Source organism: Trichechus manatus, unplaced genomic scaffold, assembly GCF_000243295.1.
Source record: "Trichechus manatus latirostris isolate Lorelei unplaced genomic scaffold, TriManLat1.0 scaffold00066, whole genome shotgun sequence".
Lineage (NCBI taxonomy): Eukaryota > Metazoa > Chordata > Mammalia > Sirenia > Trichechidae > Trichechus > Trichechus manatus.
This window is the reverse complement of record NW_004444002.1, coordinates 10,515,485-10,530,343: the sequence shown is the minus strand read 5'-3', so window position 1 is coordinate 10,530,343 and position 14,859 is coordinate 10,515,485. Positions and strand designations below refer to the sequence as shown.

General features: G+C 42.0%; 1 protein-coding gene across 2 annotated transcripts in view; it reads left to right on the top strand.

Annotated features, from left to right (window-relative positions):
* The first annotated feature begins 4,117 nt into the window (after window positions 1-4,117).
* Window positions 4,118-14,859, top strand: part of ENOX2 (ecto-NOX disulfide-thiol exchanger 2) — a 312,866-nt gene continuing 302,124 nt past the window's right edge. The window contains exons 1-2 of one of the 2 annotated variants that reach the window (XM_023734304.1): window positions 4,118-4,218; window positions 5,629-5,688. The gene's annotated coding sequence lies outside the window, so the exon portion shown is untranslated. Of the gene's footprint in view, window positions 4,219-5,223; window positions 5,228-5,628; window positions 5,689-14,859 lie in introns of those variants that run through there. The other variant, XM_023734306.1, reaches the window with a different exon arrangement.

Genomic DNA, 14,859 nt, shown 5'->3' with positions numbered 1-14,859 from the left:
TATGGTCTATCCTGGAGAATATTCGATGTGTACTTGAGAAAAATGTACGTGTATTCTGCTATTGTTGAGTGGGGTGTTTTATAGATATCTGTTATGTCTAGTTTGTTTCTAGTGTTGTTAAAGTCTTCTACTTCCTTGATGATCTTCTGTCTAGTTGTCCTATCTATTACTAAAAGTATAGTATTGAAGTCTCCAACTATAACTGTTGATTTGTCTATTTTTCCCCTCCATTCTGTCATTTTTATGTAATTTATGGCCCTGTTATTAGGTGCATGTATGTTTATAATTGTTATATCTTCTTGAAGGATATACTCATTTATCATTATAAAATGTTCTTCCTCTCTAATAACAATTTTTGTCTTAAAGTCTATATTGTCTGATATTCATACAGCCACACCAGCTGCCTTTTGGTTTCTGTTTGCTTGGTAGATATCCATAAACTAAGTCTCTTTCTAACCACAATCCAAGGCATTGACCCTGATTAAATTGAGTCCCTAGGCCTAGTCACATACTGACTGACTATGTCTAGTCCAAGACTAAGTGTCTATGACTGGTTCTAGGCTGAGTCTCTAGTCCTGATATCCTATTGACCCTAACTATGACCACTGGGGAAACCCTGGTGGCATAGTGGTTACAAGCTACAGCTGCTAACCAAAATGTCAGCAGTTCGAATCCACCAGGCATTCCTTGGAAACTCTATGGGGCAGTTCTACTCTGACCTATAGGGTCGCTATGAGTCGGAATCAACTTGATGGCAACGGGTTTGGTTTTTGGTTTTATGACTATTGAATAAGGCCTTAAGTCATGATGCAGAGATCCAATTCAAAATCAGATATAGCCCCTAAGCCTATCTCCAGGCTGAGTCTCTAACACAGGCTACAGACTATGACCTAACTTTGACATCCTACACTCACCACAAAATGAAGGCTTAGCATAGATACTCACTGAGCTCTAACCCTGAACACAGACTGAGGCTCTACTCAGTCAACAGCCTGAGATCTGATCTTGGAAACCAATCCAGCTAAAATTTCCATATACTTAGCACTAACCAGAAATTGACCCCAACAGTGGCAACAGAATGATTACTAAACTTGGCCTCATACACAGATGAAAACATGTACAGAGGCTGAACTCTAAACTTGGCCAAAGAATGTGCCTTAGCCGTAGCCAAGAAGTGAAATCCAATCTTCTACATAACTTGAGGATATATTCTGACCATAGCAATGCCCTAATCCTGCTCACAGACAGAACCCTAAAGATGGCCACAGACTGAGACTTTACTCTGTTCAAAACCCAAATTCCAAACCTGGCCGGAGAATGGGTTCATCAATTGGCCACAGAATAAGCAACTGAACCTGGGACAGACTGAGCCCCATCACTGGCCACTGATTTGGCCCTTAAACCCTACATTTCCTAACTGGTTACAGACTGAGTCTCTAACTCCGGCCATATACTGAATTACAAACTCTCATCACACACTGAGCCCATGAACCTAACTCCCAACTTAAGCTTTGAATCTGAAAATAAAACTGAATCCCCAAAATCAGTAATTACTGATCCTGAATCTCTGACATAGACTGAACGCTATCTTTGACTAAATACTAGCTCCAGACTGAATCCCAACTCCATCCACAGATTTAACCTTAACCCTGGCCACAGACTGATTTACAATACCAGAAACAAAACTGTTTACCAGCACTGAGCAAAGACTGACACCAAAGCTTGAACATGAATTAATGACAAACTAGGCAAAGACAAAACAAATAACTTTCACATTCTTAGCCTTAAACCTAGCCACACTTTTAATTCTAACCCTGAGCACAGACTGAGCCCTATTCCTCGCCACATTCTGAGAACTGACCTGGGATAAAGACCAAGTTCTAAGCTTGGTTCAAGAATGATTCCTAACACTACAAGGCTGAATCAAAACTCTACTCATTAGATCTAATACCAGGCTAAGAATGAGGACTAACCTTTGTCACAGACTGAGTCATAAACAAAGTTTACTATATTAGTGGCCAGAGACCAAGTCCTAGCGCTAGCTTGAGGTCAAGTAATCAGTCTGGCCACAAACTTAGTTCTATACTGGGGATAGATGAACTCGTGGCACTGGGCACAGTATGTTACTGTTGTTAGGTGCTGTCAAGTCAGTTCTGACTCATAGTGACCCTATGTGCAACAGAACGAAACACCGCCTGGTCCTGCACCATCCACACAATCGTTGTTTTGCTTGAGCCCATTGTTGCAGCCACAGTGTCAATCCATTTCATTGAGGGTTTTCCTCTTTTTTGCTGACCCTCTACTTTACCAAGCGTGATGTCCTTCTCCAGGGGCTGGTCCCTCCTGATAGCATGTCCAAAGTACGTGAGACAGTATGGTCGATAACAATTAGCACAGAATGAACTTTACTACTGATCCCAGAATGCCTGCTACACTAGCCAGAGTCTAAGACCCAAGCTGACAACAGGACGTGAACACTCTGAAGCCCTAACCCTGGCTAAAGACTGAACTTAAACCCTGGCAACAGCCTGCACCCAAGCCCCTGATTACAGCCTGAGCCTCTAAACCTGAACTCAAGTTGATCCTATGTAGCATCCATTCTCACCCAAACCCTACCGATAGACCACTGTGTAACATCAGCTAATGACCGAATCCAGATCCTGGCTAAAAGCCAATCTGAAAAACCTGTTTACACTCTTAGCCCTAAAGCCTTCTTCATAGTGAGTCTTACCCTGTCCACTAGCAACCCTCAAACTCTGATAAAAGCCTAGTCAGATAGTACCAACACCAACACTCAGTGAACCGAAACTCTGCACAAAGTCAAAGTAATACGTTGCCCCCAGACTCAACTCTGATATTGACCAAGGATCTGGCTAAAGAATGATATCCAACACTGGCCACTGTGACTTAGCTCCACAGACCATTCCTGATATGGGCTATGGACAAAGAACCTTGACACTAGCTAAAGACAGAAACCACACTTTGGACTTACCCTGGCCAAATATGTTTCCCAAATCCTGTACAAATTCTTAATTAAAATCTTAACCATGAAACAGTATTTACAAAAATTATTTTTATCATTCAAGTTGTACTGTCCATCTGTTCCAAATTGTTGCATTACACCAATATACGTAGCCACTGTTCTTCATGGCAACATTGTGACTTTATTATGGGTTAAACAGGCTTCTTCTGGGCTGAACTAGATCAAATTTTTATGCCTGTTCATGACACCATCTCTAAGGAAAAAACATGATTCCGAATTAGAAACAAAAGATACATTTTTTTCCAGAGCCTTTTAAGTGTTTTTGATGCACGTGATTCACACAGACTACACTTTGACAATCTGAAAGGACCATCTCTCTCCTCTAGTTAAAAGTCTAATCTTATCAGAGCACCAAAAACCAAACAAAAAACAACGTTGCCATCCAGTCACTACTGAATCATGGGGACTCCAAGTGTTAGAGAGTAGAACTGTTCCATAGGGTTTTCTTGGCTGTAATCTTCATGGAAGCAGATCGCCAGGCCTTTCTTTCCTGGCGCTACTGGATGGGTTCGAACTGTCAACCTTTAGGTTAGTAGAGGAGAGCAAACTGTTTGCACCACCCAGAGGTCAGGGTATAAATAACATTAAAGAAAAAAATTTCAATCAAAACTCAATGAGATTTTCAAACTGCTATATAGAGTGCCTCCCCCAAAATACTAATAGCTTAACCAACAGAAAAAATAAGTCTAGTCTTCATCTGCTTCCACAAACACAACCCTACACCCCAAGCAAAGGGATTCTATAAGCTAGTACATTCTGAACTACAACACCCAGAATACCCCCTTCTGTCGGAACAACGGAGTTGGGGATATTGTGGATCTATAGAAAGAAGCGTCTCGACTCGATCTCCCACAATCCTCTTCCTTCACTTGAATCTCAGTATTGGATCCCTGCAGGAAGACCAGCCTCCAGCGACCTCAAACTACATTTCCCATGAGGCCAAGGGATTTGGCCTGCTGCTTCCCTGTGACCAATAACCAATAGGAGACTCCGCCGCGGCAACCGCGCGGGTGAGAGTCCAGCCTTGGGCCTAAGAGCCTGGCCTAGGCCTGCTAGCACAAGGCGGAGAGTTCTGAGCACAGTTGCGCAGCCTTGGTCGTCCGAAGAGCTGCCGCACCGCCCCGATTTTCCGCGGCTGTATGTGGAGTAGCGCTTCGGTAGCCGGGGAGCTGGAGGTCAGAGAGGCAGAAAGCCCGAGTGGCCGTGTCTGGGGACTGTGGGACTGAGGGGGCCTAGGGAGGAGGGTTCTTCCGGGGCCGCTGTCCACACCGCCTAACTCCGCCCAGCTTTGCCTCTGCAGGGGAGGGGGTGTCTGGATCGGGAGGAGGGGGTGGTCCTCCAACTAGCCCGCTCTGGTTTTCTTCCACAACGCCGCACTTCCCACCCCCGATTTGCACTCTTCAGAAGTCCAAAGTTAGGGTTCTTGACCAGAGTTTTCCCTAGGCGGCGTCTGAACTCTCCTTACTAGTTGGAGGAGTTTGGTGATCTCTTTCCCTTGTTCCCTCAATTTTCATTTTAGGTTTGGGCACACACCCCACTCAACTCACTCCTTAAGTCCTCTGGGGGCGTGGGAATCTCTTGCCACGCCCAGAGCTTGTCTTTTTCTCTTTTCGCTTCGAGGGTGGGGTAAAGATCTTTCTCTCTCTACCGTCCCCTGCAGCCCCCGCCCCTTTCCCGACCTGTCTTAGGAGTGGAAAGTCTCCCCCTCAATTTCCAGGCCTCCAGAAGGGATGGGGAGCAGAAGAGGGAAGGGATTTTGCTTTTGAGAAGTATGTATTCAGTGCAGTGTTCCTGGTGAAAGTAAAAGGCTAGTTACACCTGTTAGAAAAAACCGATCGCTTTAGGGGTTTCCAACAAAGACTGATAGCAATAATGTCAACATTTAGGGGGCACACCAACTACAGAATAAAGTAGACTGTGTGAAACCGACTGTATTATTTTATTACAAACGCGTGCAAAAAATCCTTAAGGGGTTGTTGGAAGGGCATAACTGATTGGGCGGGGGGAGGGGAATCTATGGAAGTTCAAGTCCAAACTAGGAAGTGCTGAAGGCTTGAAATCCTCATTTGTGTTCCGGGTCTATCTTGGTAGGCTCTGTAAAGGAGGTGAATTTAAATTTCGGCTCCTAAGGAGTAAAAGGGCCCTGGTGGCGCAGGAGTTAAGAGCTCGGCTGCTAACCAAGAGGTAGGCAGTTTGAATCCACCAGCTGCTCTTTGGAAACCCTATGGGGCGGTTCTGCTGTGTCCTACAGGGTGGCTATGAGTTGGAAACAACTTGATGGCAATGGGTTATTCGGGTTAAGGAGTAAAAGGGGTTTTGAAATGGGCAAAAAGGAGGGAGAAAATGCTTCCTGATACTGGGGTTAGAATTTGAGATGGGGAGGTAAAAAAGGGAACACTTGTGGGACAGGTGGGTTTGCCTAACTGGAGTAAAAGGTGTTAGCAATAAATATACTTGAATAGCTTGGGATCATGATAATAGGACACTATGAAGCATCCACATAGTTTGAATATTATTCTATGTCAAATAAAATTAAAGGCAAAAAAAATTAAGTTTGGATGATTTTTTTTTTTTTTTAATCCTAGGGGAACCTGAATTGAGATCAGTTCTTGGAGAACAGAAAGAAGTTTGGTGGTATGTTCCAGGTGTGAGTTTAAATCCAAGAGAAAGTTTGCCTTATAGATGCTTTGTGATTATTCTTAGGTACAATGTACAGCTGGCAATTTTAAAGCCTGGTGACAAATTTATTTTCTTAAGAAATGCATTTGTTGTCCTTGTGCATCACATTATTTGAATTGTAGTCATCTCATTGGGTGACAATAATAACTGCTATTTATTGATCCCACATAATGTTCCAGGCCCTGTCATAAGCACTTTGTTGCATTATCTTCATAGTCTTATGGAGTAGGTACTATTATTATTCCCATTTTTCTAGAAGAGGAAGCTAAAACAGAAAGAAGTTAAAAAACCTACCTAAAGTCTCAAAGATTGTAAGGGGTTGAGTTGGGGTTCGATGTACAGATTTCTGACTCCAAAGTCTGTGCTCTGTCTGCCATGGTTTGCTGGTCCCAATGTTCACTTTTGTTCGTGACTTTCCAGTTGTGGTAAGAAAGGAAGATTATTGTGAGATATAGTTGATCATCCTGGCAGAAACCAGAATAATTCACTTTGACATTATATGTCAGTATATTTCTGCTGTAGTGTAGCTGCCAAAAGCCAGATTGGCTTAACTGCTATTGCAACCCTAGCTAATTGTGTTCTTCCAAAACTATAGTCAGTATGGCTATGTCTGAGTTTCATGATTCTCTTTATAAAACATGTCATACCTCTTAAGATATTTGGACCTGGACGGTACTTTGAGTTTTATTCTATATTAGCTTTCTTTTTTTTCCCCCCTTGGGTTCCTACGTCTCCTCCATGAATTGTTGGAGATGCAATAGAATATAAGGTGTGAGCTCTCCTTGGGTCTATTTAGAGAGATAGATGCCCATGATTCTGAGGTAATGTAGTGTATAGTACAGGCAGTCCCCAGGTTACGAACAAGATCTGTTCCTAACTGTGCAGTCCCCAGGTTACGAACGAGATCTGTTCCTAACTGTGCCTTTAAGTTGAATTTGTCAGTCGGTAACAGGTGCACACGGTTCTTATTTAGCCTTACTTTTGTGCAAGAAAATGCTAGAAGCCTTTTCAGTGATTTAAAAGCTGCACGTGCGGCAAGTGAAGGTGATTGCGATGAAGGATTTGTTGCGAGTAAGACTTGTTTCAGGAGCTCTGGTGGCACAGTGGTTAAAGTACGCAGCTGCCAACCAAAATGCGGTTACAACCCACCAGCCGCTCCATGGGAGAAAGATGTGGCAGTCTGCTTCCGTAAATATTTACAGCCTTGGAAACCCTATGGGACAGTTCTACTCTGTCCTATAGGGTTGCTATGAGTTGGAATCGACTGGATGGTAGTTGGTTTTAAGGGTTGGTTCAGTCATTTCAAAAGGAGGGCAGATTTACATAACATTAAAGGGCAATAAGAGTTGTCCATAAGTTGGACGTTCAGAACCCAGGGACTGCCTGTGTAACAGAGACAGGTACAAAGTATGGGGAGGGGGTGGATAGAGGAAAGTGAGACTAACTGTGAGGGAGCATCAGGGAGGAGGTGACATGACAGAATGACAGGTGTTAAAGATAATGAGTTTGTCAGGCAGAGAAGAGTGGAGGGGAAGGCATTCTAGATAGTGTGAGCAGTGTGGGAAAGATATGTGACTACACAAGAGCTGGGCATGTTCATTCAATGTTGAAGAATTCAGCATGGCTGGAGTGTAGATTGAGAAAAGAAAGGTAGAGTGGTAAGAGAAGAGGCTGGAAAGATAGGTTGGGGCTGATATGTGAAGCACCTTGAATACCTTGCTAAGAAGTTTGGGTGTGCTCCTATAGGCTAGTGTTTCTCAAAATGTAGGACATTTGCCACTGGCAATTAGGTTGTGCCCCTACAAACATTTTTAACTTTATTAGTTATATATTCTAATGTGCATTATAAAAGAAAATATAATGAGGTCATCAAGCCTATGGTTGCTTAGGATATGGCTTAGTAATAATAGAAAGTGAACCAAATTAAAGTTGATTTAAAAACGAATATTAAGTAAATAATACCACACATGGCATGTGGAAATGGTAAAAATCACCAGCATATTACAGGTAGTCCCCAAGTTACGACAGGGTTCCTCTGACGACTCTGTTTTAAGTCGGTTCTGACTAAGTTGAAGACCTTTTCTTTAGTTTTCATTATTATTGCCTTTTATTATCAGTATCTTTATAAATCCGATCTTTATTTGTCTTTGGGGGTTGGAAACATTACATATGAACTTACAGATATGATGACATCAGCAAATTACATGTTGCAATGTTGTATGTAGTACATATTACTAACAAGATGTACAAAAAAAAGGATGGTCATAAGTGCAGTTTGTTGTAGCTTGAATACGTCATAAGTTGGAGACTATCTATACTCAAATGACTGACATTTGGGAAATCCTGCTATAGGCAATAAAAAAACCAAGCCCACTGCCGTCAAGTTGATTCCGACTCATAGCGACCCTATAGGACAGAGTAGAACTGCCCCATAGAGTTTCCAACGCTGTAAATCTTTATGGAAGCAGACTACCACATCTTTCTCCTATCGAGCAGCTGGTGGGTTCGAACTGTCGACCTTTTGGTGAGCAGGCAAGCACTTTAATCACTGCTCCACCAGGGCACCTGCTATAGGCAATGAAACCCATTGCCGTGGAGTCAATTCCGACTCATAGCGACCCTATGGGACAGAGTAGAACTGCCCCCATAGGGTTTCCGAGGCTGTAAATCTTTATGGAAGCAGACTACCACATCTTTCTCCCATCAAGCAGCTGGTGGGTTTGAACTGTCAACCTTTTGGTGCGCAGCCAAGCGCTTTAACCACTGTGCCACCAGGGCACCTGCTATAGGCAATAAAACTCATTGCCGTGGAGTCAGTTCCTACTCATAGCGACCCTATAGGACAGAGTTGAACTGCCCCATAGAGTTTCCAAGGCTGTAAATCTTTATGGAAGCAAACTGCCACATCTTTCTCCCATCAAGCGGCTAGTGGATTTGAACTGCCAACCTTTTGTTTAGCAGCCGAGCTTTTAACCACTGTGCCATCAGGGCACATGCTATAGGTAATAGGAAACCATTAAAAATGTTTTATAAGAGGGATGCCATGATCAGATTTTCACTTTACAAAGTTAAGAGTGGGGAAGATGCACTGGATGGGACATGACCACTTAGGGTGCTGGTGGTCTGTTCCACAGAGAGATGGAAGAGAGTAGCAACATATGAGAGGAGGGAATGGATTTGAGAAATATTTAGAAGGTAGGATTAATAGGACTTGGTAGGTATAAATATTATTGTATCAGTGTCATCAGAATTGTTTTAAAAGTCCGTCCACCACTTGCCTGCTATCCTTTATATTCTAAGATGAGCGTAATATTGCTAAAACACACTACGTATGTGTATATGCATGCATTAAGGTAGTAGCGGAGGCCGTTATCTTTCAAGAATGGGTTTGGATTATACAGAAGCATCCTCACTGCCTCACTGAATGCTTATGAAGCAGCAGCACAAATATTCAAGGCACTGGTAAGGAATATGAGTATGATCTGGGACCCTTAGCCAGCTGAGGAACTCCTCCTTCAAGACTCAGCTCAAATATCAACACCTCTGTGGAGCCTTTCCAACAGCCCCCACTCCCTGCACACCCACATGCACACATGCACACACACATGAAACTGTTGGGCCCCTGGCTTACACAAGACCCTGCATTTACTTCTGTCCTAGCCTGTACCACACTGTAGTGTGTCAGCCTGTGGATGTGCCTGTCTCCCTCACTTGACTGTGGGCTCCTTGAGGGCAGGGACCAAATCTCATTCATCTCCATACCTATAGCATCCAGAACAGCACTTTACACATAGTGGACACCTAATAAATAGTTAATTGGATGAGAAGAATGGATCAAAGGTAACCTCCTCACATAACTCCAGATCTGGGTAGTGCAGCGTGCCAAACACCATGAAAAGATTAGCTATCTGCTTGCTACCTTTTCCACTTTTGCTGAGTAAAGCAGTGAATGAAAGTGACCTGAATGCATTACTTCACCAGAGATTTCTTTTTTTCCTCCACTTTCTCTTAGTTGTTGTTGTTGTTAGGTGCTGTCGAGTCAGTTCCTACTCATAGTGACCCTACGTACAACAGAACGAAACACTGCCCGGTCCTTCACCATCCTCAGATCATTGCTATGTTACCTTTTTCTTTATCATCATTTATCCACAGAGCCACCTGCTCCTTAAGCCTGCCAATTGCTTTGCTCCTCTTCACAGGATTCACATTGCTCCTGCCCTGGTACTCTGCCAAGGAAACATCCCTCCTCTCCACCCACCAAGTCCAGGAGACTCCATCCCTAATATCACTCTCAAATTAGTCTCCTCCCACTCATAGACACTGCTAGTGGAAGTGTAATTTGGTACAGCCCATCCGGAGGGTAGTTTGTCAAGATGTATCAGAAATCTTAAAACTGAACATAGCTTTCAGTCTACCACTTCAACATCTAGGGCTCAATGCTGAGGAAATGATCATAAATGTTTCAAAAAATGTAACTCTCAGGATGTCTATCCAAAAATTATTTATAATAGCTAAAACAAAACCCCAGAGTTAACATCTTAAATGTTCAATACTGGAGGTTCAAATTAGATCAATTATGGTGCATCCATAGAATGTATTACTAAGTAGCCATGTAAATTGATGTTGCCAAAGAAGGGTTGATAATGTGGAAAGTTGTTTATGACCTATTAAGAGAAGATTCAGGTTATAAAAGTGTAGATACAAAATGGCAGGTCCCAGTTTAAACACATGAACATATCACACACACACACCCGTGCGTGCATACATAGGAAAAATTCTGCAATGTTAAACACAAAATATGTTAATAGGGGTTTACTATAAATGGCAGGATTACATATGACTTGTTTTTAACCTTATGCTTATTTTGTAATATTCTACAATGTTGTTGTTAGTTAATTGCCATCGAGTAGGCTCCAACTCATGGTGACCTTATGTATAACAGAATGAAACGTTGCCCAGTCCTGTGCCATCTTCATAATTGTATTCTACAGTGACACATTTGTTAATCAAAAAAAAAGTATTAAAAATGTTTTCTCCATGTCCACTCCCACTGCCATTGCCTTAGTTTGGTACACAGCCCCCACCCACCCGCAACACACATCACTTCTAGCCTGGATTACTGCTGACTGTAGCTTACCTCCCTTCCAGTCCATTTTCCATCAATGCTGACAGAATGATTTTTCTAAATCACAAATCTGAAGCTATCTATCCTCTACATAAAATCGTTCAAAGAATGCCCATTCTTCTCAGGATAAAATCCAAACTTCTTAGAATGGCTTATAAAACCTTTGAAAATCAACTCCCTGCTTTTCTCTACAGCATCATTTTTCCTCCTATGCTTTACTTTTCCTTGGGGTCTTCCACCAGTGCCTGACACATGATAGTTGTTCAGTTGCTGTTGTTAGGTGCCGTCGAGTCGGTTCCAACTCTTAGTGACCCCATGTACAACAGAATGAAATGCTGCCCGGTCCTGCGCCATCCTCATTATCATTGCTATGCTTGAGCCCATTGTTGGCAACCACTGTATCATTCCATCTCGTTGAGGGTCTTCCTCTTTTTTGCTGACCTTCTACTTTACCAAGCATGATGTCCTTTTCCAAGGACTGGTCCCTCCTCATAACATGTCCAAAGTACATGAGATGAAGTCTCACCATCCTCGCTTCTCAGGAGCATTCTGGCTGTATTCTTTCAAGACAAATTTGTTTGTTCTTCTGGCAGTCCATTGTATATTCAGTATTCATCGCCAACACTATAATTCCTTTTTCATTGTCCAGTTTTCCCATGCATATGAGGCGATTGAAAAGACCATGGCTTAGATCAGACGTACCTTAGTCCTCAAAGTGGCATCTTTGCTTTTTAACACTGCAAAGAGGTCTTTTCCAGCAGATTTGCCCAAATGCAACACATTGTTTAAGTTCTTGACTGCCACTTCCATGGACGTTGATCGTGGATCCAAGTAAAATGAAATCCTTGATAACTTCAGTCTTTTCTCCGTTTATCATGATGTTGCTTATTGGTCCAGTTGTGAGGATTTTTGTTTTCTTTATGTTGAGGTGTAATCCACACTGAAGGCTGCAGTCTTTGACCTTCATTAGTAAGTGCTTCAAGTCCACTTCGCTTTCAGCAAGCAAAGTTGTGTCATCTGCATATATTGCAGATTGTTAATTAGTGTTATGGATTGAATTATGTCCCCAAAAAATGTGTGTCAACTTGGCTAGGCCATGATTCCCAGTGTTGTGTGGTTGTCCACCATTTTGTGATCTGATGTGATTATCCAATGTGTTGTAAATCCTAACCTCATGATGTTAATGAGGCAGGATTAGAGGCAGTTATGTTAATGAGGCAGGGCTCAAGCTACAGAATTAGCTTGTATCTTGAGTCAATCTCTTTTGAGATATAAAAGAGAGAATCGAGCCGAGAGGAGAGGGACCTCATACTACCAAGAAAGAAGTGCCAGGAGTGGAATGCGTCCTTTAGATCTGGGGTTGCTGTGCTGAGAAGCTCCTAGACCAGGGGAAGATTGATGACAAGGACCTTCTCTCAGAGCCGACAGAAAGAGAAAGGCTTCCCCTGGGGCGGGCTCCCTGAATTCAGACTTCTAGCCTCGTAGTCTGTGAGAGAATAAATTTCTATTTGTTAAAGCCATCCACTTGTGGTGTTTTTGTTATAGCAGCACTAGATAGCTAAGACAATTACTGTTCCTCAAATCCCGATGCCTCATTCTTCTTCATATAGTCCAGCTTATTTAGTTAAAACAGGGCTTTGAACCAGTTCAAACAGGTTCAGTCATGACTGACGAAGCAAAACCGAAACAGACCTGAATTTTTACAATTTGGGTAATCCAGAACGGGAAAAATTACAGGTCGAAGCCCTGGAATGGGAGACTCAGAAGAGGCGTAGTGAGCCCCTTCAGGAGCCTGATGTGTGAGATTAGATTATTGGCAGGACTGTGGAGAGCAACATACATTCAAAGTGGTGGGGTTGGCTGCCATCTTTGAGCAGGGCACCACTGTTTCTGACTCTGCTGAAAATCTGACAGCCAAGAGATTTAGTTGTTATGCAACGCTTGTGTTGCCTTTGTTTTCCAAGAAGGAGATTAGTTTTCTAGCAGGGCTTCAACTCATAATTTTTCACATTCTGGTGCACCCAAATTTTAAAAATTTGGATCTGTTCCAGTTTTACTTCCTTAGCCGTGACTGAACCAGGAAGAACTGGTTGGAAACCCTGAGTTAAAGCTAACCAAGTGTTGATGTGGATAGTATGGGTTAACTATTGTGTGCCAGGCACCCTACCAGTGGTATTTCATTTCATCCTCAGGGAAAATCTGTTAAATACATACAATAATTATCTCTATTTTGCAGATGAGGAAAACTAATTAAATAAAAGTTTACTTTTATTTATTTTAATTAGTAAGAGTACAACCTTCAGTATGGATTACACCTCAACATAAAACAAAAATCCTCATGACTGAACCAATAAGCAACATCATGATAAATGGAGAAAATATTGAAGAAACATAGTTATATTAAATAACATTTTTAAAGGAAAAAATATCAGAACTCCCTGCCTTAACACAGCTCTTCATTTCCCTGCAATCCCTGGCAGTCTTTGTCAGTATGCGTACAACTTTGTACATTACCTTGAGCAAGTTATATGTGACCACAGCATAACAAGAACAGCTCCAGACTGACATGAGCTCACCATGTCACGGTTCACATTGTGCTAATGTACAGAAATCTTTCCTTTGTGTACATAACACTTCAATGAAAGGAGAGACAGAATAACTCCTATTGCTCTGCTTTTCTTTCTGTTTTGAAATTCTATGTCTTCGGGGATGAGGATGTCAGCAGAGAGCTGCGGAAAGCTGTGATAGAATTGAACGTACAAGAAACAATTTGTCTCGTGGGAGCGGGTGTCATTTGTTAATTTATATTTTTTAAATGTCATGTAGATGCATTTTCTAGCAATCTGTCCCCAGGGAAGACCTTGGTTGAATTCAACTGTTAATCCTATTTACAGAATGCAGCCTATGCGTGCACTATATTCTTGCATTGTTAAGTGATCTTAGACATATAGTGGATTACCATAACGACATACAGTCAGGTGAATGTGGGGTATTTGATTTTCTCTATCAGTGTTCATACTGTCATTCAGCACCCTGCAGCGTGGTCTCCCCTTCAGTTTCCTTACAAATAATACCCATTGTGCAATAATGGATGATCTTTAAAGGAAGAATTCCTAAGCCTGAATCATCTGAATAAAATGATCTTACTTTATAAGAAATTGCCACTTTTAAATACTCTAGGAAAAAGAATCTCTGCTTCTCCTCTGTGATAAAGTTAGTTCAATGTAGAAATTACAGATAAGGTTTCAATTCATTCAGCAAATTATTGTGGGCTTACTATGTGCAAGGCAGTCTGTTAGGCACTGTACTAGATACTCATAATATCCCCTTTAATCCCTTCCAGAGAGAGAGAGAGAGACCTAGGGGACACACAAGAATGGGCATGCAAGAGCAAATGAAAGAAAGAGATTTTAACAAGCAGGCCTATCATATTAATGAAAATTTACCCAGCTGAAAATTGGGATATGTGCCAGTGAGGATTTATTCTTTTTTTTTTTTTCTGTCTTTTTCTTCTGTGGGAGATATGGGCAGAAATGAGCTACCAGATAGCTGATAAGCAAATGATCAGCTTCTCTGTTTACAAACAGTTTGAGCGAAGAACCTTGACTTTCTGTGGGCCCAGCCCTGCACAAGCCTGCTGGTGATGGTGTGAGAGTTACAATTGTGTCAGCTTTTCCAGGGTTTCTGTCTCTGCTGCAGAGATTTGGCAGACACCTCAGACAAATTTTATGTCTCTTAAATCTTCCTCAAGCTAAGCTTGGCTCTTAGATTTATATGTACAAAAAAACCAAAGTGTTTACCAGTTTGACATTTTTGAAGATCAAAACAGACTCAGTTAAAAAAAACAAACAACGTATACCTCAACTTAGTCTACAGAAATGGCTAATTGCTTTTGCTATTTGTTTAAAACAGTCCAAATGTTTACTTTTCAGAAGTGGCTACTGATCATATGTCTAAAGATTTATATTCCAGTCCTCCGTCTTGCTTCCTCTTTTTTCTTGCCTACAAAGTG